A 22,840-nucleotide genomic window follows, 5' to 3' on the forward strand; every position below is an offset into this window, starting at 1 on the left:
ATGGGCACTTCTTGCGTACGATACGGTCAAGCTGCTCCTACAACAGCTCTATGGGGTTGAGATCTGGTGACTGCGCTGGCCACTCCATTACAGATAGAATACCAGCTGCCTGCTTCTTCCCTAAATAGTTCTTGCATAATTTGGAGGTGTGCTTTGGGTCATTGTCCTGTTGTAGGATGAAATTGGCTCCAATCAAGCGCTGTCCACAGGGTATGGCATGGCGTTGCAAAATGGAGTGATAGCCTCCCTTATACAAAATCACTGTTACCTTGCACAAATCTCCCACTTTACCTACACCAAAGCAAACCCAGACCATCACATTACCTCCACCATGCTTGACAGATGGCGTCAGGCACTCTTCCAGCATCTTTTCAGTTGTTCTGTGTCTCACAAATGTTCTTCTGTGTGATCCAAACACCTCAAACTTCGATTCATCTGTCCATAACACTTTTTTTCCAATCTTCCTTCGTCCAATGTCTGTGTGCTTTTGCCCATATTAATCTTTTTCTTTTATTAGCCAGTCTCAGATATGGCTTTTTCTTTGCCACTCTGCCCTGAAGGCCAGCATCCCGGAGTCGCCTCTTCACTGTAGACGTTGACACTGGCGTTTTGCGGGTACTATTTAATGAAGCTGCCAGTTGAGGACCTGTGTGGTGTCTATTTCTCAAACTAGAGACTCTAATGTACTTGTCTTGTTGCTCAGTGCCGTCTGTAGATAATGCCACAGTGCCCTCAGTCGAACCCACAAATGTAATGCTCCAGATTCTCAACTAGCTCAAAGGAAGGTCAGTTTTATAGCTCCTCTAAACAGCAAAACTGTTTACAGCGGTGCTAACATAATTGCACAAGGGTTTCAAGTGTTTTCTAATCATCCATAAGCCTTCTAACACAGTTAGCAAACACAGTGTACCATTAGAACACTGGAGTGATGGTTGCTGGAAATGAGCCTCTATACACCTATGTAGATATTGCATTAAAAACCAGACGTTTGCCGCAAGAATAGTCATTTAGCACATTAACAATGTATAGAGTTTATTTCTGATTAATTGAATGTTATCTTCATTGAAAAAAACTGTGCTTTTCTTGCAAAAATAAGGAAATTTCAAAGTGACCCTAAACTTTTGAACGGTAGTGTAGGTGGTGGCATTAATTGTACTGGGGTGCTAACATTTATTGTACTACGGGTGGTGGAATTTTATTGTATGTAGGTATGTACTAGCATCAGTTGTACTGTGCAGTATGTAGGTGGTGGCATCAAGTGCACAGAGGGTGTTTGGCATGATTAAATGTACTGTGTCTGGCAGCATTAATTGATCATTAACCCCTTAAGGACTGATCCTGTTTTGGCCTTAAGGACACAGCCTATTTTTTCAAATCTGACATGTGTCACTTTATGTGGTAATAACTCCGGAATGCTTTTACCTATCAAAGCGATTCTGAGATTGTTTTCTCGTGACACATTGGACTTTATGTTACTGGCAAAATTTGCTCGATACATTAAGTATTTAATTGGGAAAAAAAACTAAATTTAGCGAAAAATTACAAAAATTAGCATTTTTCTAAATTTATATGTATCTGCTTGAAAGACAGATAGTAATACCACACAAAATTGTTGCTAATTAACTTCACCCATATGTCTACTTTAGATTGGCATCTGTTTTTGAACATCCTTTTATTTTTCTATGACATCACAAGGCTTAGAACTTTAGCAGCAATTTCTCACATTTTCAAGAAAATTTCAAAAGGCTATTTTTATAGGGGCCAGTTCAGTTGTGAAGTGGATTTTAGGGCCTTATATATTAGAAACCCTCGATAAGTCACCCCATTTTAAAAACTTCACCCCTCAAAGTATTCAAAACAGCATTTAGAAAGTTTCTTTAACCTTTAGATGTTTCACAGGAATTAAGGCAAAGTAGATGTGAAATGTTCAAATTTCTTTTTTATTTTTGCAGAAATTCATTTTTCATCTATTTTTTTTGTAACACAGAAAGTTTTACCAGAGAAACGCAACTCAATATCTATTGCCCAGATTCTGCAGTTTTTAGAAATACCCCACATGTGGCCCTAGTGCACTTATTGACTGAAGCACCGGCCTCGGAAGCAAAGGAGCACCTAGAGGATTTTGGGGCCTCCTTTTTATTAGAAAATATTTTAGGCTCCATGTCGGGTATGAAAGGCTCTTGCGGTGCCAAAACAGTGAAAATTCCCCAAAAATGACCCCATTTTGGAAACTATACCCCTTGAGGAAATTATCTAGGGGTATAGTGAGCATTTTGACCCCGCAGGTTTTTTGCAGATATTACTGGAAGTAGGCCGTGAAAATGAAAATCTACATTCTTTCAAAGAAAATGTAGGTTTAGCTAATTTTTTCTAATTTCCACAAGGACTAAAAGGAGAAAATGCACCACTATTTTTGTAAAGCAATTTCTCCCTAGTAAAACAATACCCTGCATGTGGTCATAAACGGCTGTTTGGACACACAGCGGAACTTAGAAGGGAAAGAGTGCCATTTGGCTTTTGGAGCTCAAATTTAGCAGGAATGGTTTGCGGAGACCACGTCGCATTTGCAAAGCCCCTAAGGGACCAAAACAGTGAAAACACCAAAAAAGTTACTCCATTTAGGAAACTACACCCCTTGAAAAATCCATCTAGTGGTGTAGTGAGAATTTTGAACCCACAGAGGTTTCATAGATTTTATTAGAATTGGGCAGTGAAGATAAAAAAAATCCTTTTTTTCCAATAAGACGTAGCTTTAGCTAAAAATTTTTCATTTTCTCAACAAATAAAGGAATAAAAGAACCCCAACACTTGTAAAGCAACTTCTCTGGAGCACGGCAATACCCCATTTGTGGTCATAAACTGCTGTTTGGGCATACGGCAAGGATCAGAAGAGAAGGAGTGCCATTTGGCTTTTGGAGCACAGATTTTGCTGGATTGGTTTCTTGACACCATGTCACTTTTGCTAAGGTACCAGTGGAAACTCCCCAAAAGTGACTCGATTCACGAAACGACACCCCTTGAGGAATTCAATTAGGGGTGTAGTGAGCATTTTGACCCCACAGGTGTTTCATAGATTTTATTAGAATTGGGCAGTGAAAATAGAAAAAATCCTTTTTCTTCAATAAGTCATAGTTTTAGCTGAAAATGTTTCATATTCTCAACAAATAAATGAAAAAAAGCACCCCAACACTTGTAAAGCAACTTCTCCTGTGTACGGCAATACCACATATGTGGTCATAAACTGCTGATAGGGCACAGAGTAGGGCTCAGAAGGGAAGGAGCGCCATTTGGCTTTTGGAGTACAGATTTTGCGGGATTGGTTTCTGGTCGCTATGTCGCATTTGCAAAGTCCCTGTGGGACCAAAGCAGTGGAAACCCCCCAGAAGTGACCCCATTTTGGAAACTACACCCCTCAAGGTATTTACCTAGTGGTGTAGTGAGCATATTAACCCCACAGGTAATTGGCAGAAATTTGTGTGCACTCGATGTTGCAGAGTGAAAATGGTTTTTCAATAGATATGCCAATATATGGCGCCCAGCTTGTGCCACTGGAGACACACACCCCAAAAATTGTTAAAAGGGTTCTAACGGGTATGGCGATGCCATATATGTGGAAGTAAACTGCTGTTTGGGCACACTGTAGGGTTCAGTTTGGCTTTTGGAGCGTGGATTTTGCTTGTAGTAGTTTTGTTTTGAGTGTTACTGGTGTTTCCGTTTACAATGTGGGGGTACATGTAAGGCAGGCGGAGTATATAAGGGGCATAGTCAGGTGGTATAGTGGGGTAAAAAAAAACAATAAAATAATCCATAGATGTGTGTTATGCTGTGACACAATCCTTTCTGCACAGGCCGGTGTCGCACTAATAAATGGTCTTTACTTATTCCCCTTTTGGTCCACACTCGGCACCTTTGAAGTTTGGGAAATTTTGCTGGGAAGTGTTGTCCTGGTATAATACGGGCACCCTCACTTCCAGCAGATATGTTTGGGCCCTCCCCTTCCTGGTTCCCTAATTTTAGGGGCCTTGATTATTCGCCACTTGAAACAGAAGAAACGTTCCCCTCGGGCCGGTACAACTGCATATTTTTATTTCCTGGCTTATTGGTGCCTTGACTAATTTTATTTTTTCATAGACGTAGTGGTATGTGGGCTGGTTTGTTGTGGGACGAGCTGTAGTTTTTATTGGTACCATTTTGTGGTACATGCGACTTTTTGATCACTTGTTATCCTTTTTTTTTTGGGAGGCAAGTGACCAAAAAACAGCAATTCTGGCATATTTTTTTAGTTTTTTTATACAGCGTTCACCACGCGTTATAAATTACATATTAGCTTTATTCTGCGGGTCAGTATGATTCCGGTAATACCTAATTTATAGCACTTTTTATGTTTTACAACTTTTTGCACAATAAAATAACTTTTGTAAAGAGAATGGATTTTTTCTGTTGCCAAGTTGTGAGAGCCATAACGGTTTACATTTTTTCGTCAACGGAGCTGTATGAGGGCTTGTTTTTAGCGAGACGAGTTATAGTCTTTATAGGTACCATTTTTAGGTACATGCGACTTTTTGATCACTTTTTATTTCAATTTTTGGAAAACAAAGTGACCAAAAAATAGCAATTATGTCAGTATTTTTTAGTTTTTTTTTACGGCGTTCACTGTGCGGAATAAATAACATAATATTTTTATAGTTTAGGTCGTTACGGTCGCAGCGATACCAAATATGTATGGCTTTATTATTTTTTTCAATAATAAATGACTTGATAAGGGAAAAAGGGCGATTGTGTTTTGTGTTATTATTTGAAACTTTTATTGTATTTTTTACAACTTTTATTTTTACTTTTTTTACACTTTTTTTTTTACACTTTTATTTAGTCCCTCTAGGGGACTTGAAGGTCCAACTGTTTGTTTGATGTTCTAATACATTGCACTACCTATGTAGTGCAATGTATTAGAACTGTCAGTTGTTCACTGACAGCAAGCCGATCAGGCTCCGCCTCTGGGCGGGGCCTAATCGGCCACCGTAATGGCAGATAGGAAGCCATTGTTAGACATCCTGTTGCCATAGTAGCAGTCGCCAGCCTTGCCATCGCATGGCAAGCCTGCCGATTGGATACAAACCACTTTGATGCAGCGATTGCATTGAATCGCTGCATTGAAGGGGTTAATGGCAGGAATCGGAGCTAGCTCCGGTTCCTTCCGATAGATCGGGGTGTCCGCTGTAACATACAGCGGACACCCACTGCTGATGACGACGGCTCAGCTTCTGAGCCGGAAGCTGAGCCGGCGCCATCTTGCCGATGGTACCGGAAGCCTCCTGGGCCCCGCCGACGACGGGGCATAAGAGGATTCCATTACTGGCAGACCGGGAGGTAAGTATTAGCCCTCCGATCGCCTTTGCAGCCACCGGCAACCCAGCGATCACGTTGCTGGGGCGCCGGTGGCTATAAACTCCTCACATGCTGCGATCTCTATTGAACGAAGCATGTGAGGGGTTAATCGGTCGGATCGGAGGCTAGCTCCGGTCCTGGCCGATACCTCAGGGTGCCAGCTGTAACATACAGCTGTCACCCGGTGGTGATGTCACTGGCTCAGCTCCTGAGCCAGCTCCATCTCCTTCACGTACAGTTACGTGGAGATGCGCGAAAAGGCCATCTCCCATGACGTAACGGTACGTGAAATGGCGCGAAGGGGTTAAATACTGTAGCTCCATTTATTGTACTTTAGATATTGGCATTACATGAGTACTGTCCACATACAGAATAAATTGGACACTTAATGGTAGCATTTATTGATTTATAATTGTATGGGGGGGTAATAATTGAACACTGTATTCTACGCTTTGGACAATCTTTACTTGTTAGAAAAAGGCCAATTGACAATAAGAAGATCACAAAATGTCCACCTGTTGGGACCCCTAGTGTTCAGCTATAATCTGTGGAGAAACCTGGGAGTAAGATTCCAATTTACCTGCAGCACAGTTGTCTGTAATGCGTAGGACAAGTCAGGTCCTCCAGAGCTAGAGACTTTTATTGTAACCGCTCTCCACTTTGGCCAAGGTGTGATCATCCTGAACAGGGCACCCTCTCTATTAACTTAGAATTCTCTAATAGGGTATATGAAAATGGTTTTGGTTTTTTAATCTGTACAACACCTTTTAAATAGACATTATATAGTGGTATTAGCTGGGGGAAACTGTGAACCTCCACATTAACTAAAAGATATTGACTTTCTTTTATGCTGATTGTATTTTGACATTCATGATTGATTTATGCTTAAATCTGTACTAATATAAATTTTGCAGTGCCATATGCTGCCAGCTGGGTACATTTACAGAAGATTAAAATTGAATGTAGCTTTGAGTGTACTTGGTTCAACTTACTTTGACTAGGGGTTACTTGTATTATAAAGGTTGAGAAACAGTGCTCTAGGGTATTAAAAGGGACACTGTCTGAATCCCTGGTGGTCTAGAGCAAAGAAAGGGATTAATGTCAGCATCCTTGATGTTGTAGGGCAATGAAGAATTTTGTTTGTCTTATTATTTCATACCTGGTTTCAGGGGTTAATCGCATGTGACGGTGTGACAATCGATAAGGGAGTTGGTTTCCTCACAAACTTTACTTTTTCAGAGAACAGTGGGAAAAAGCTGAGTGTTCAACTCGGGGTATGAACTTCACCTGAACGCCGGAGTCCCACCAGTAACGGGTGCACCAAATTTATTTCTCGATTGGTCGGCTGATGTCCCTACTTCGCCTTCGTGGGTCACTGCGGAAACTACCACACTACCTCATGGCCTACTCGAAGAGTAAGGGAGGAGCCCTCTGCCCGTGGTTTCAAATCTTGTTACGTGCACCACTGCGGGTTCCTGTGGCCATTACCACCCCCATTCACTTCACTACCCTTTACAGTATTCCTTTACACACCCGAGCAGTTGTTATCAATTGGTACTAAAGACCTAAACATGTGCCCTGGGATTAGTGTCCAATAATCCTTAACAATCCAAAGTCTATTTTTAGACAGCCCTCCCTTCATGACCACCCAAGCCCAGATCACAGCATCCAATAAAATGGTACAATACTTTACCAGAACTGCAGAAAGAAACACAAACATTAAGTTTCAATTCTTCTTACTCTATGTACAATCTCTCTCTCTGATGCGGGAGGAGGGGAGCTGTGATGGTTACTTGTTCAGGGGCCTTGACTCTATCCCCACAATATTCCTCTGCCAGATTGTAGGTAAACACCTAGCACTTCTGCAGAGCACTCACAATCACGCTTGAGAGACCTTCTTCTCTCTTAATCACTGGCGTCTTCTTATCTAACTCATTAACTCTCTAACTTAGTAACTCTCTCTTCTGAGTGCCAACAATTAATTACACCCCTTCAGCGTACACTCGTCGTCCAGCCTACCCGTTCTTCCTCCTTGACGCCGCCGGCTACCAGGGTGTCATGGCAACCTCCATATCTGTTAGGCGAAAGGCTACATTAGCCGCTGCCTAGCAACTGGGTCGCCCCCCCCCACTGGCGGAAAGGACCCTCTCCCTAGCTTCTAACCATTTACAGAGGTGAAAAGCACTAAATTTAAGTATATATATATATATATATATATATATTTATTTATTTTGTGACAACTTTTGGACCACTTAGCTCACAGCATCGCCATCTCCCGGGTTAGATGGTTGGCACACATAGAAAGTTCACTCCAACTCATGGAATAAAAGTTTAAACCAGCCGCAGCTAGCTTTATTGTCTTCACCAGAGCAAGCAGTGTTACAACAATAACATACAAAATAAACCCTAGGCCGTCCAGCCTCTAACTAACACATTCAGTGTCCCTCACTACGAGACACTGAGCCTTGTGCCCAATACCTCAAAACCTTCACAGCTTTACCTTACATGGTGGTGACTCTCACAGGCTAGCATGCCTGTCTTCCCCAGACTGAGAGCCCTGTGTGAACTGCACACACCTGAATTAAAGAGCCGCCTCAGGTGAAGCCTAACTAGGCTCATCAGACAGCCCAAGAGATGGACTGTCTGTATGGAGTGGAAGCAGCCCTTCTTCGTCACACTCCAGCAAACTAGGCCCTATTCCGGGTTTTACACCCAAGCAACAGCAGAGAAAACCCTCTCTGCTGTACATGTTCCCTGGTTGTTTGAAAATGGACAGTTTCTGCACTGTCCAGTAGCTGCACTACTACAATATATATATATATATATATATATATATATAAATATACACACACACAGAGTATATTTGTGTGTATATATATATATATATATATATATATATATACATATATATATATATATATACCAAAAAGACAAAAGAGCAAGTAACAGCACCAGGACTTCAGCGTTGGGGAGATGTTGGTTTATTCACCACCAGGTGGAAGAATGAGCAACGTTTCGGTTCACACCTTCAGGGTGGTGAATAAACCAACATCTCCCCAACACTGAAGTCCTGGTGCTGTTACTTGCTCTTTTGTCTTTTTGGTATTCTAATCCAAGGAATTGATTCGTCCTTCTACTGGTAACGTGCACATGGCCTGATGTTCAGTTTGCATTGAGTGCTGTGTTTTCCTCTACTTCATTTATATATATATATATATATATATATATCTATATATATATGTATATATACATGCAAATGTTGACTATTGCCAGAAGGTTTCAAACATGGCAGTAGCTAAAGCAAAACAGTAAGGCCTTATTCACATAAACGTGTCAAATGTCTGTGTGACGCCCGTCACACAGACCTAATAATTCACTGTGGCCGTTCACACGGCCGGTGTTTCAACAGACAGTGTGAAGGGTCCGTGAGAAAATAGGACATGCAGGGCCGCCATTAGGAATTTCTGGGCCCCATACAGCCAAGATGTCTGGGCCCCCCCCTCCATTACCGGGGGTGAACAACGGAAATTGTGGCACTCACGTTTGTACGTTATACGCATTAACTGATTTTGGTGCTGATGTAAATTACAGTGAAGGAAACCATGGAGCAGGCAGTGACCGGTTAATGCTCCGGATTTTGATCTATTTAGCTAAAACGTATCCGACCGTATGGCATACAGTGGGATACGTCGCCTGGGGAATGGCCCAGGGGAAACTACTGAAGTCACTTCCCATGAACAGAGCTGGAGCCTTCTACTAGCGCTCTGCCCAGGGACTCAGGCACATTTCCCGATGTCCATATACGTAAAGTGATGTCCGACGCTTTGCAAAGCCTGAGTACACGGCCGGAGCGTCGGCAACACTCTGGCCAGGGATTCCGGCCCTGGAGAATCCCCTGATGTCACTTTACATATATGGACAGTGATGTCAGGAGCTTTCCTTGGGACAAAGTCCACGGGTAGAGCGCTCGTGATGCTCTGCATGGGGACTCCGGAATAACAAAGTCTACTATGCCATTACATCCTTCAAAAATAAGGTAAACCGAAGTCCACCAGCCCGACGGAGGCTAAAAGGACATAATGGAGCCCTGTGAATTATCGTCTACGTTGTTTATACTGTAAAGTAGGAGATTTCCTGACGTACACGATAAACTTAGGGTAACAACACGATGTGAAGGGGGAAGGGAGGGTGAAGCGCTTGTGAGGATGTAAGGAGCACTAATGCTCCGCTCTTACGTTGCCATTAAAGTTCAATGTGTTTTTCCACAGCAAAAATCGGAGGCTTTCCCTTTGATTCCTGGCGCAGATGCTACAAGCGTGTAGCAGATCCGCAGGAGAATAAGGCCCTGTTCACACAGAGTTTTTTGCCACATTTTTTTCAGTGGAAACCGCGTTGGAAACCTAAATCGCCTCATATTGATTTCAACGGGAGGCGAAGGCGTTATTTTCCCGTGAGCGGAAAAAAACCTTGCGAGTGAAAGAAGCGACATGCCCTTTCTTCAGGCATTTCCGTCTCTGACCTCCCATTGACATCAATGGGAGGCAGAGAAAGCCTGAAGGAATTTCATGGCAGATTTTTCTGCCTGCAAAATACTGTGTGAACAAGGCCTAAGTCCCATTGTCATTCAAAGTTGCTCATCCTCGGGTTTTCCATGTAATATAAGTCGCATACTACTTATTGATGTGGCGGATTTCTTTTCATGGTGCGGACAAAAATACACTTGGAAAATTTTTCTCAGCATGTGAACTGGGTTGAGGAAACCTCATATGCATGGGATGCATAATCATCGGCATGTTATCGGAATCCATATCAAATCCTACATGTGTGAACGGGGCCTTAGGGGGAGTTAAGAAAACTCTGTTAGGCCAAATGCACACAATACTTATTACGTGCAAATTTGTTGCGGGTATTTTCGTGCGGCAAATCCGCAGTGTGATACAGTACCAGGAAAGTAAATGAGATCAAGAAATCTCATCCACATGTCGCATTTTCTACACAAAAATTGACCTGCGGTGCGTATTTGAAAATATGCTACATGTCACTTTATCTTACGTTTCCGCTTGCGAATTGTTTCTGACTAGTTTAAAGAATATGTAATGTCGGGGTAAGGAAACAGACAAGTGAGCCCTAATCTACCCGCCACTCAGTCCCTGCCTACTTGCAACGACCCGCCCTAGGCGACGGGGTACAACTGGGCGACGGTCCCTACGCTCAATAAGTGCCCGACAGACAAACAGACAAGGGTACACAGAAGCAAGGGAAAAGGGGAAGTTGCCCACGGCAACACAGCGAGCAACAAGAGAGGTGAACGAGCCGAGTCAAACCAGGAGTGTACGAGGTACCAAACGCAGAGCAGGAGAGTAGTCAGTAAGCCAGGGTCGATATGAAGCAGGGTCAAATGGTTAAAGAAGCTGCAGCAGGGCCAGGAAACAAAACAAGAATCACAAGCAAGGAGGAACAGGAAAGGCAGGTATAAATAGACAGAGGGCGGGAGCTAGCTCCATCTGGCCAGGCTGTGATAGGCTCTCCCACTCCTAAGCCTGCCATCCTGAGTGGTGGAAGATGGAGTCAGTCTCACAGACATAGAAGCAGGTGCAGGTTGATTACCTATGGGCGTGGATACAGACGCTGTGCCTGGCAGATCCTTAACAGAATAATTAAAAAATCTGCAGCATAAAACCTGCAGCTATTTCCGCATCAAAATGTAAAAACCACACCTAAAAACGTATCAAAAAACGCACTATAAGGCCCTGTTCACACTGAGTTTTTTGACACGTTTTTTGACGCGGAAAACGCGTCGGAAAACGCGCCAAAAACTACCCAAAATGACTCCCATTGATTTCAATGGGAGACGGGGGCGTTTTTTTACCGCGAGTAAAAAAAACGCCTCGCGGCAAAAAGAAGGGACATGACCCTTCTTGATGCGGTTTCCGCGTCCAAAACCGCATTGAAAGCAATGGGGACACGTCAAAAAACACCTCGAACTAGTGAGGTGTTTTCTGACGAGTATATTGCCGAGTGTTTTGGAGGAGTTTCTTGCAGGAGTCGTCTCCTGCTGCTAGTCCAGCCCAGCAAGGGGCTGTCATTTCCTGTCTGCTCGTGGAGCCTGAAAAACATCGTGGACAGAACTCAGGGATACAGAAAACCGAAGTCCTGCATCCAAATCGAATACAAGTAAGTGCAATTGCTCCTATGCTCCATACATGCTATACATGTATGGAGCTGTGCATTTTTTTTTTTATATTTTTTTTTTAAATTTATTTTTTATATTTTTTTTTTATATTTTTTTTTTTATTTTTAATTTTTTAATTTTGTTATGCAGTTGTTCATGTATGTCATCTCTTTTTTTTTTTTTTTTTTAACATTTCAGGAACAGAAATGACGACAGCAGAGGTGTACCACCGAATGGACATTGATGTTGGGAAATTGATTCAAGAAGTAAGTATACTTTTTTTTTTTTTATGTGGGCCTGTTCACATCAGCGTGGTTTCCGCTGAGGAGTTCCGTCGGTGCTTTCAGTCAGGGGAACTCCTCAACGGAAAGGCAAGTGTGAAGTGGTGACAGATCCGTTGCTAATGGTTTCTGTTTGTCCCCGTTGTGCAAAGGGTTCTGTCGTTTCGACGGAACCAATACCGCAGTGTAGGGAATCCCATTAGCAACGGATCCATCAGCATTGAAGTCAATGATGATGCAAACAGAAAACAATGTTTTTTTTAATGTGGGCCTGTTCACATCAGCGTGGTTTCTGCTGAGGGGTTCCGTCGGTGCTTTCAGTCAGGGGAACCCCTCAACGGAAAGGCAAGTGTGAAGTAAGTTCCGTTTGCATCACCATTCATTTCAATGGTGACAGATCCGTTGACAGAAGGATGTCAGGCTGGGTTCACACGACCATGTTACGTCCGTAATGTACGGAACGTATTTCAGCCGGAAGACCCGGACCGAACACAGTGCAGGGAGCCGGGCACTGGCGTAGCTATAGGGGTCGCAGCGGTCGCAATTGCGACCGGGCCCCGAAGCCAGGGGGGCCTACGGCCCCCCGCACCACATCAATAAAAAGTTTCTATAGTAACTCGGGCCGCGGGCCCCTGTTACTATAGTAACATACTTTACTTACCTTCCTGGTTCCGGATCACAGCGGAGGTCCTGACGTCAGGCGCTGTGCGCAGCGCATGACGTCACAGCGCTATGCCGCCGCGCACAGCATCGAGACTACAGAACTCCCGCCGCGGCCGAAGAGGAAGGTAAGATTTGCCCTGACTGGCGGGGTCCGACTCCCGGGACCCGCCAATCAGCTGTTTTGAAGGGGCCGCAGCACTCGTACGAGAGCTGCTCCCCTTCATTCCTGTCACTTCATTCCGGTCACACTGTGAATCGGTGTCGGCGATTCACAGTGTGAGCGAGTAGTGAAATGAAGGGGAAGCAGCTCTCGTACGAGTGCTGCGGCCCCTTCAAAACAGCTGATTTGCGGGTCCCGGGCGACACATCAGCTTTTGATGGCCTATCCTGTGGATAGGCCATCAATGTTTAGGGACTGCACAACCCCTAAGCCTACGATGTATCAGGCTTAGGGGGCCCATGAGACAGGATCACAGATTGTGTGATCCTGTCTGCTGGGCCCTGTATCTAAGCCAATCACATGGTAGGCTTAGATACATGGCCCATGCGTGATCCTGTCTGCTGGGCCCTGTATCTAAGCCTACCACACTGTAGGTTTAGATACAGGGCCCCAGCACACAGTAATCTTATACTGTATAAGATTACTGTCTGCTGGACCCTGTATCTAAGCCTACCTTGTGGTAGGCTTAGATACAGGGTCCCACAGACAGTATCACACATGGGCCCTGTATCTAAGCCTTAGGGTATGTGCACAGACACTAATTACGTCCGTAATTGACGGACGTATTTCGGCCGCAAGTACCGGACCGAACACAGTGCAGGGAGCCGGACTCCTAGCATTATAGTTATGTACGATGCTAGGAGTCCCTGCCTCGCTGCAGGACAACGGTCCCGTACTGTAATCATGTTTTCAGTACGGGACAGTTGTCCGGCAGCGAGGCAGGGACTCCTAGCGTCGTACATAAGTATAATGCTAGGAGCCCGGCTCCCTGCACTGTGTTCGGTCCGGGACTTGCAGCCGAAATACGTCCGTCAATTACGGACGTAATTAGTGTGTGTGCACATACCCTAACACATGTGTTACTAATCATTTTTTGTGTGTTTTCTTACAGGTTCGGTCGTTGGACTACGGCGGATTCCAGGACTACTTCGATGACAGCTTTTTTTTTTATTAATAAAATGGTTAATAAGGGCTGTGTGGGTTTTTTTTTTATTTCAATAAAATATTTTTTCTATGTCTTTGTGTTTTTTTTTTAAACTATATTACTACCGCCTTAGTAATGGCCGCCGGCTGATTGACAGCATCCATTGCTAAGGCGGGGCTTAGTGTTAGCGGATGCTGAGGCTAACACTAACCCCCTTTATTACCCCGGTACCCACCGCCACCAGGGATGCTGGGAAGAGCCGGGTACGATCCAGTACCTGACCATCTGTAGTGATGGTCGGCCACTGGGGTGGCCGCAGGCTGGTATTATCAGGAGGGGAAAGGCCAAAAACAGTGGCCCTTCCCATCCTGGTAATGCTGCCTGCTGCTGCTTTATTGTATCTGGCTGGTTATGAAAATGGGGGGGACCCCACGTCATTTAAAAAAAAATAAAATAAAAAATAATTGGAAAGAACGATGTCGGGTCCCCCCCAATTTTCATAACCAGCCAGATACAACACAGCAGCAGCAGGCAGCATTACCAGGGTGGTAGGTGCCACTGTTTTTGGCCTTCCCCAGCCTAATACTACCAGCCTGCGGCCACCCCTGTGCCTGCCTGTCACTACAGATGGTCGGGTACTGGTTTGTACCCGGCTCTTCCCAGTACCCCTGGTGGCGGTGGGTACCGGGGTAATAATGGGGGTTAGTGATAGCCTCTGCACCTGCTAACATTAAGCCCTGCCTTAGTAATGGAGGTCGTCAATCAGCCAGCGGCCATTACTAAGGCGGTGATAATAAAGTTTAAAAAGATACAAGCACATAGAAAAAATATTTTATTGAAATAAAAAAACACAACCCTCATTAACCATTTTATTGAGAATAAAAAAAACGCCGTCATTGAAGTCCTCGAATCCGAAGTCCAACAACCGAACCTGTAAAAAAAACACAAACACAAAAATAATCAGTAACACATAAAGAAGCAAAATTATTATTCTTACCTATCCTGGGTCCGGCGCTGGAGCCGCAATGTCAGCGAGCTGGGCCCTGTATCTAATCCTATCATGTGTGATACAGTCTGCTGAGCTGTGTATCTAATCCAATCATGTATGATACTGTCTGCTGGGCCCTATATCTAATCCGATCATGTGTGATACTGTCTGCTGAGCCACTGTATCTAATCCTATCATGTGTGATACTGTCTGCTGAGCTGTGTATCTAATCCTATCATGTGTGATACTGTCTGCTGAGCCCTGTATCTAATCCTATCATGCGTGATACTGTCTGCTGAGCCACTGTATCTAATCCTATCATGTGTGGTACTGTCTGCTGAGCCACTGTATCTAATCCTATCATGTGTGATACTGTCTGCTGAGCCACTGTATCTAATCCTATCATGTGTGGTACTGTCTGCTGAGCCACTGTATCTAATCCTATCATGTGTGATACTGTCTGCTGGGCCACTGTATCTAATCCTATCATGTGTGATACTGTCTGCTGAGCTGTGTATCTAATCCTATCATGTGTGATACTGCCTTCTGAGCCACTGTATCTAATCCTATCATGTGTGATACTGTCTGCTCAGCCACTGTATCTAATCCTATCCATAGTTTATAGGGTCGTAGTGCTATAGATATGCTATGCTGTCTCATATACACACTTTTTTTGGGGGCGGACACATATGTATTGGGGCTATTTCCCGGACATTTTAAGCCCTGAGGGCATGTTCACACGGCAGCGTCCGTTACGGCTGAAATTACTGTGCTGTTTTCAGGAGAAAACAGCACCGTAATTTCAGCCGTAATGGCATGTGCAGGCGTCTTTTGCTGCGTCCATTACGGAAGTAACTGAAGCTGGTTTTCCATGGAGTCCATGGAAAACGGCTCCATTTACGTCTGAAGAAGTGACAGGCACTTTTTTACACGCCGCCTTTTGACAGCGACGCGTAAAAAAAAATGACCGTCGGCACAGAACATCGTAAGACCCATTCAAATGAATGGGCAGATGTTTGCCGACGCTTTTGAGCCGCATTTTCGGACGTAATTCAATGCTAAAACGCCCGAATTACGTCCGTAAATAGTGTGTGTGAACCCAGCCTTAGTGACGCCCCTGGCTGCTAGTGCTGCATTGTTGGGTCACTTAGGAGACCCAGCGATGCAGCTGAAAGCGGACCGTCGGCCATGAGAAGTTTGCGGGGCGGGGGGGGGGGGCAGTAAGAATTTTTGCATCGGGGCCCATGAGCCTCTAGCTACGCCCCTGGAGCCGGGCTCCTAGCATCATAGTGATGTACGACGCTAGGAGTCCCTGCCTCGCTGCAGGACAACTGTCCCGTACTGCAATCATGTTTTCAGCACGGGACAGTAGTTCCACGCAGAGGCAGGGACTCCTAGCATCGTACATAACTATGATGCTAGGAGCCCGGCTCCCTGCACTGTGTTCGGTCCGGGTCTTCCGGCCGAAATACGTTCCGTACATTATGGACGTAACATGGTTGTGTGAACCCAGCCTCATGAGTGTGAAAACCTCGGCAAAAACAGCCTGAAAAACCGCCTGGAAAACTGCCTCAAAAACCACATCAAAAACCACGTCAAAAACCACGTCAAAAACCACATCAAACATGAAAACCTCCAGGGTCAGTTTTTACAGGAGGAATTTTCCTCCTGCAAAAAACTCCGTGTGAACAGGGCCATAGGTGCAGATTTTACCTGAGGAATTACCTGCGGTTTTGATGCGGATTTTGTGCACCAAATTCCTCAATGTGTGCGTTACAGAATTTGCTGGGGATTTAGAGCAAATTAACCCTTTACATTGTAAAGGATGAAATACGTTACAATTCTGCAACATTAGAGTATGTTCACACAGCTTATTTTCGGCCATTTTTCTGGCCGTAAACGTCCGAACGGCGTTGTGTTCCGACGGGCCGTTTTTTTTACAACGGCCGCGTAAAAAAACGGCCGCGAAAAAGAAGTGCAGGTCACTTCTATAGAAAAACAGCTCCAAAAACAGCCGCAAAAAACACCGCGAAAAACACGAGTTTGCTTAAAAATCTTCTGAAAATCGGGAGCTGTTTTCCCTTGAATATCTCCGTATTTTCAGACTGTTTTTGCTAATTGTGTGAACATACCCTAATAGGCATGCAGCTTATTTAACCCCTTCTCTCCTCAGCCATTTTTTGGATTTTAACTTTTGTTTTTTCCTTTCCACCTTCCCAAAGCTATAATTTTTTTTACTTGAGGGCTTGTTTTTTGCGGTACAAGTTGTAGTTTTTCATGGCACCATTTATTTTACCGCATAATGTACTGGGAAGCTGAAAAAATATTATTTGTGGGGTGAAATGCTGCACGTGCATGAGGTTTTGACAAACCCCATTCACATGAGTTAGGGCTTATTCAGACTAACGTGTTAATCGTCCGTGTGAAGGACATTTTTTTTTAATGGCCGTCACACGGCTGCATGTATTTCTATGGGGTTATTCACATGGTCGTTGTTCTAACGGACCGTGTGAAGGGCCTGCAAAAAATAGGACATGTCCTATTTTTGTGCGTTTTCACGGATCCCTCAATAGACTCAAGTCTATGAGGGATGCGTGAAAACGGGTCCCGCGCGGCTGCAAATCGGCCATGAAAAACGGCCGTTCTTCACATCTGATTTCATACACGTTGGTCTGAATATTGCCTTAGGCCTTATTCACACGAACATGTCCATTTTGCCCGCGCAAAAAACACTGCGTTTTGAGAGTGTGCAAAAGTTCAGTGTGGCATCTGTATATGGTGCGTGGCTGCGTGATTTTCGCGCAGCCGGCATCATTATGACACTCTGTTTTGATGTTACAACTCAGTAAAGAAGGAGGGGCTTTTATGTTTCCCTTCACTTCTTTACCTACTGTAGCGCAAATCACGCGCGTCACCCAGAAGTGCTTCCATGTGCAGTGCGCGATTTGCACGCACCCAATGACTTCAATGGGTGCGTGCTGCGCGAAACACGGGCAAGTATAGGACATGTCGTGAGTTTTACGCAGCGCACATACGCTGCGTGAAATTCACTGACAGTCTTAACGGCCCCATTCACTAACATAAGTCTGTGCGACGCGCGTGAAAATCACGCGTGTATCACGGACGTATAACACGTTCGTGTGAATAAGGCCTTATATTGTAATTTGTAGTGAATTTGCAGTGCGCAATCCGGACCAAAAATAGGAGGCAAGCAAGTGGCCTTATTCAGACGTCCATTTTCGGTTTGTAATATACGGAGCGTGGCCGATACACGCTCCGTATGTCACGGACCGAACGCGGCCGTCTGAATAAGGCCTTAGTCTAGTTACACAATGCGGTGAAATCACATTTTTTTGTCACAATTTTTTCAAAATCTCGGCAAAAACGTGACTTGACCGCACTGTGAGAATATAGCCTAACAGCACTTTTCATGTTTTGTATCCTTTTTTTATGCAATTTTCGTAATTGCGGCACAAATCACGCGGTTTTGCCGCGATTTTTATATAATTGCGGCAAAACTGCACCATTTTTGCCATGATTACGAAAATCGCGGCAAGAAAACCTTAGGAAAACGAAAAAAGACCAAAAAACATTTTAACATACTTTATACATTCTACAAATGGGGTCAGGGGGAATGGGAAGCAGGATGGATAGGGGAAAACACTCACCAGCCGGCAGGTCCGGTCGGCAGTGTAGAGGAGCTGGCTGGGGGGCGGGATTTCCACATGGAGCTTTAGCACATGCTGTATCTTCCCCGTCCTGTTGGGGGGTGCCACGAGCGTTGCGAGGCGGGGCCGTGAGCGTTGCGAGGGGGGCCCACGAGCGTTGCGAGGGGGGGGAGACAGTCCGAGGGGGGGCGACGGCAGCCCGGCGGGCCCCTTTTCTTCATCCATGTGGCCGGGCCCCTGACTGGAATACCAGTAGTACCTGCCTGATGGCGGCCCTGAGGACATGTCCTATTTTTTCACACATCCCCCAATAGAATCTAGTCTATGGAGGATGTGTGATATCGCATCCCGCAGCGCAGAGCGCGGATGCACCATGGACGTGGAAAACGGACGTTTTTCACGTCTAAGATGCGCAACACCCATGTGACTCTAGCCTAGAGCTGTAAACCAGTGAAAACATAGCAATAATTGTCTTTAGCCAACAAGTTCTTGTTTGTCTTTAGTGAACCTGCAGGTAGATAGAATTAATTGATTGTAGTAATTAATTGATTGTAGTAAACCTGTCCGCTCCTCAAATATGTCATGCTGTCCAACTTTCTGGATTAAACGTTGATGGTTAGAATAGGAAACCTGCTTGAAATTTACTGTGTATGCCTTAATCTCTTAACGACCCAGCCATTTTTAGTTTTTACGTTTTCGTTTTTCACTCACCGCTTTCCAAGAGCCATAACGTTTTTATTTTTCCATCAATGGGTGGTGAGAGGGCTTATTTTTTGCGGGAGGAGCTTCAATTTCTATTGGCACCATTGTTTTTTGGATTTTACTTTTATGGCTTTCACCAGGCGGTAATAATGACAACTTTACTTTATTCTGCGTCTCAATACAATTACAGTGATGCCAAATTGATATGTTTTTTATATCTACTACTTTTACAAAGAAAAACCTATTTGTTAAAAAAAAAAGAGTTCTGTTTCACCACATTCTGAGAGCCATACATTTTTTATTTTTCCGTCAATTGAGCAATGTGAGGGCTTATTTTTTGCGGGACGGGCTGTAGTTTTTACATACGATTTTTTTATCACTTTTTATTTAAAAATTTTTTCCACTAAAGTAACTAGAAAACAACGATTCGGGTTTTTTCATTTTTTGTTTTTTACACCGTTCACCGTGCAAGTTAAATAATGGTATAAGCTAAGACAAAGAGATGGTTATAAACCATACCTAATAGAAATCCCAAAATATGCAATGAATATATAGCTCGGTGCCGTTTCGGAAGACAATAATTCAAAAACCAAGAAAGAGAAAATATATTTTCCAAAACAAACCAGGCACTTGGGATAAGAATAATTATGTATAAATTGTAGTAAATTCTATAAAAATATATTTTTTTAAATAAAGATTTATTTTATATATCTCTTACCTCTTTTCTTTATAATATAAAATTTTTTTGAAAGAGGGAGAAAAAGGTTTGACTAAACATACCATTTTCAAACAAGATGTACACAATTGAAAATGTCTCCTGGCCAGGATACCAACACATATGCTTATAACAATGCTTCCATTTATATATCTCCCTCTATGGGCAATAATAAATCATGATCAATATTTTAAAAGATATAGATTCAATACACAAAATATCCAAGAATCACATCAAAATATTTTGCTGGAAAGTCTTTTTCATGAACCTTCTATTCAAAAACCGCTGGTCTTAATTCACACTTGCGTTTTTTTCCCATTTATATATTTTTAGCAAGAACAGTTCCTCTTAAATGATGGTAATCATAATGTGAGCAAAATTGTAGATTTTGTATTCATTTTATACTCATCTGTATGTTGGTTTCTCGTAATTCAGAGTAGAGATACACTGGAGATTCCCTCCTTTCAAAAGCTTTAAAAATAAGCATCGACCCATGATGGGTGGGACACATGAGAAACCTTCTCTGTGAAAACCATGGACTCCCATTGAAAGATCGGAGGGGAAAACCTGACTGGTCTAGTTAAAAAATGTGTTAGGCTGGGTTCACACGTGGCGGAATTTCACTTAAATTCCGCTGCGGACACTCCGCAGCGTTAATCCGCAGCGGAGCCGTTTCTGCATTGACTTCCACTTCTATTTAGAAGTGTTCGTTTAGACGATGCGTAACATTCCGCTGCGGAGCATAGGCTGCGGAGCGGAATTTGGTGTCCGCAGCATGCTCTGTCTGTTGCGGAGCAGTGGCGGACTCATGCCGGAATTTCTCCATTGACTTCAATGGAGATTCTAAGTTCCGCAATGAAGTCCGCAGCTGTCATGCACATGTTATGTGTGCTGCGGATGCGTCTTGCTTTTTTGCCATGACATTTCTTCATTCTGGCTGGACCTATGTATTTCTAGGTCTACAGCCAGACTGAGGAAGTCAATGGGGCTCCCGTAATGACGGGAGCGTTGCTAGGAGACGTCTGTAAATAGTCACTGTCCAGGGTGCTGAAAGAGTTAAGCGATCGGCAGTAACTGTTTCTGCACCCTGGACAGTGACTACCGATCACAATATACAGCAACCTGTAAAAAAATAGAAGTTCATACTTACCGAGAACTCCCTGCTTCTGTCTCCAGTCCGGCCTCCCAGGATGACGTTTCAGTCTAAGTGACGGCTGCAGCCAATCACAGGCCAAGCACAGGCTGCAGCGGTCACATGGACTGGCGCGTCATCCAGGGAGGTCGGGCTGGATGCCGAAAGAGGGACGCGTCACCAAGACAACGGCCGGTAAGTATGAAATTCGTTTACTTTCACTAGGGAAAGTGCTGTCCCTTCTCTCTATCCTGCACTGATAGGGAGAAGGGAAGCACTTTTCCCGCAGTCCGCAGCAGCTAGTCCGCATCAATTTACTGCACATTTTGTGCAGATCCGCAGCAGAATCTGCAACGCAGATTCTGTGCGGCATTGATGCGGACAGTTGCGGAGGAAATCCGCCACGTGTGGTCATGCCCTTATCACTCATCACCATTCTAGGAAGAAGAACGCAATTGAAAGGAGGGAATCCCCAGTGTATCTCTACTCTGAATTACGAGAAACCAACATACAGATGAGTATAAAATGAATACAAAATCTACAATTTTGCTCACATTATGATTACCATCATTTAAGAGGAACTGTTCTTGCCAGTTCTTGATAAAAATATATAAATGGAATAAAACACAAGTGTGAATTGAGACCAGCGGTTTTTGAATAGAAGGTTTATGAAAGACTTTCCAGCAAAATATTTTGATGTGATTCTTGGATATTTTATGTATTGAATCTATATCTTTCAAAATATTGATCATGATTTATTAATGCCCATAGATGGGGATATATAAATGGAAGCATTGTAAGGCTGGGTTCACACAACCTATTTTCAGACGTAAACGAGGCGTATTATGCCTCATTTTACGTCTGAAAATACGGCTACAATACGTCGTCAAACATCTGCCCATTCATTTGAATGGGTTTGCCGACGTGCCGACGACCTGTCATTTACGCTTCGTCGTTTGACAGCTGTCAAACGATGACGCGTAAATTGACTGCCTCGGCAAAGAAGTGCAGGACACTTCTTTGCAACGTAATTTGAGCCGTTCTTCATTGAAGTCAATGAAGAGCAGCTCAAGATTACGGGCGTCAAAGACGCCTCGCAAAATGCGAGGAGGAGCTTTTATGTCTGAAACTACGCAGCTGTTTTCTCCTGAAAACAGTCTGTCTTTTCAGACGTAAAAGCCACTTCTCGTGTGAACATACCCTTATAAGCATATGTGTTGGTATCCTGGCCAGGAGACATTTTAAATTGTGTACATCTTGTTTGAAAAAAGTATGTTTACTCAAATCTTTTTAAAAAAAAATTTATATTAAAAAGAAAAGAGGTAAGAGATATATAAAAGAAATCTTTATAAAAAAAATAAAAATATATATTTTTATAGAATTTAATACAATTTATACATAATTATTCTTATCCCAAAGAGTATCTGGTTTGTTTTGGAAAATATATTTTTTCTTTCTTGGTTTTAAAATAATGGTATATTGTAATAGTTCTGACTTTTACGGACGCAAAGATAACAATTTAGTGTTTTTGCTTTTTTACATTGTGCTTGGGGAAAAATGGGAAAAATTTTTTTTAGTCCCCCTAGGGAACTTGAACAATTGATCGTTAGATCACTGTGACAATACACTGCAATGCAATTGTGGTATAAGCCATACCGGAGGCATGGCTTCACAGAGGTAGACAGAAGGCAGAACCGGGGGGCCTTTGTTAGGCTCCCGGACTGCCATGACAACCATCGGCGCCCCCCGATCTTGCTGCGGGGGCGGCCTGTTGATCTGTTGGAGGGGGCCACCCCCTCCTAACGGTTTAATAGTTCAAAATTACAATGCAAGTGAACGGGAGTTACTGAAACAGCGTAGCACGGCGATTTACGCTGTTTCCAGAACTCGGTAGCTACTGAAACAGCGTAGCTCAACGTTCTGCGCTGTTCCCATAACTCCCATTAATTTCTATGGGAGTTACGGAAACAGAGTAGCACAGTGAGCTCG

The sequence above is a fragment of the Rhinoderma darwinii genome, chromosome 5 (genome assembly GCF_050947455.1).
Source record: "Rhinoderma darwinii isolate aRhiDar2 chromosome 5, aRhiDar2.hap1, whole genome shotgun sequence".
NCBI lineage: Eukaryota > Metazoa > Chordata > Amphibia > Anura > Rhinodermatidae > Rhinoderma > Rhinoderma darwinii.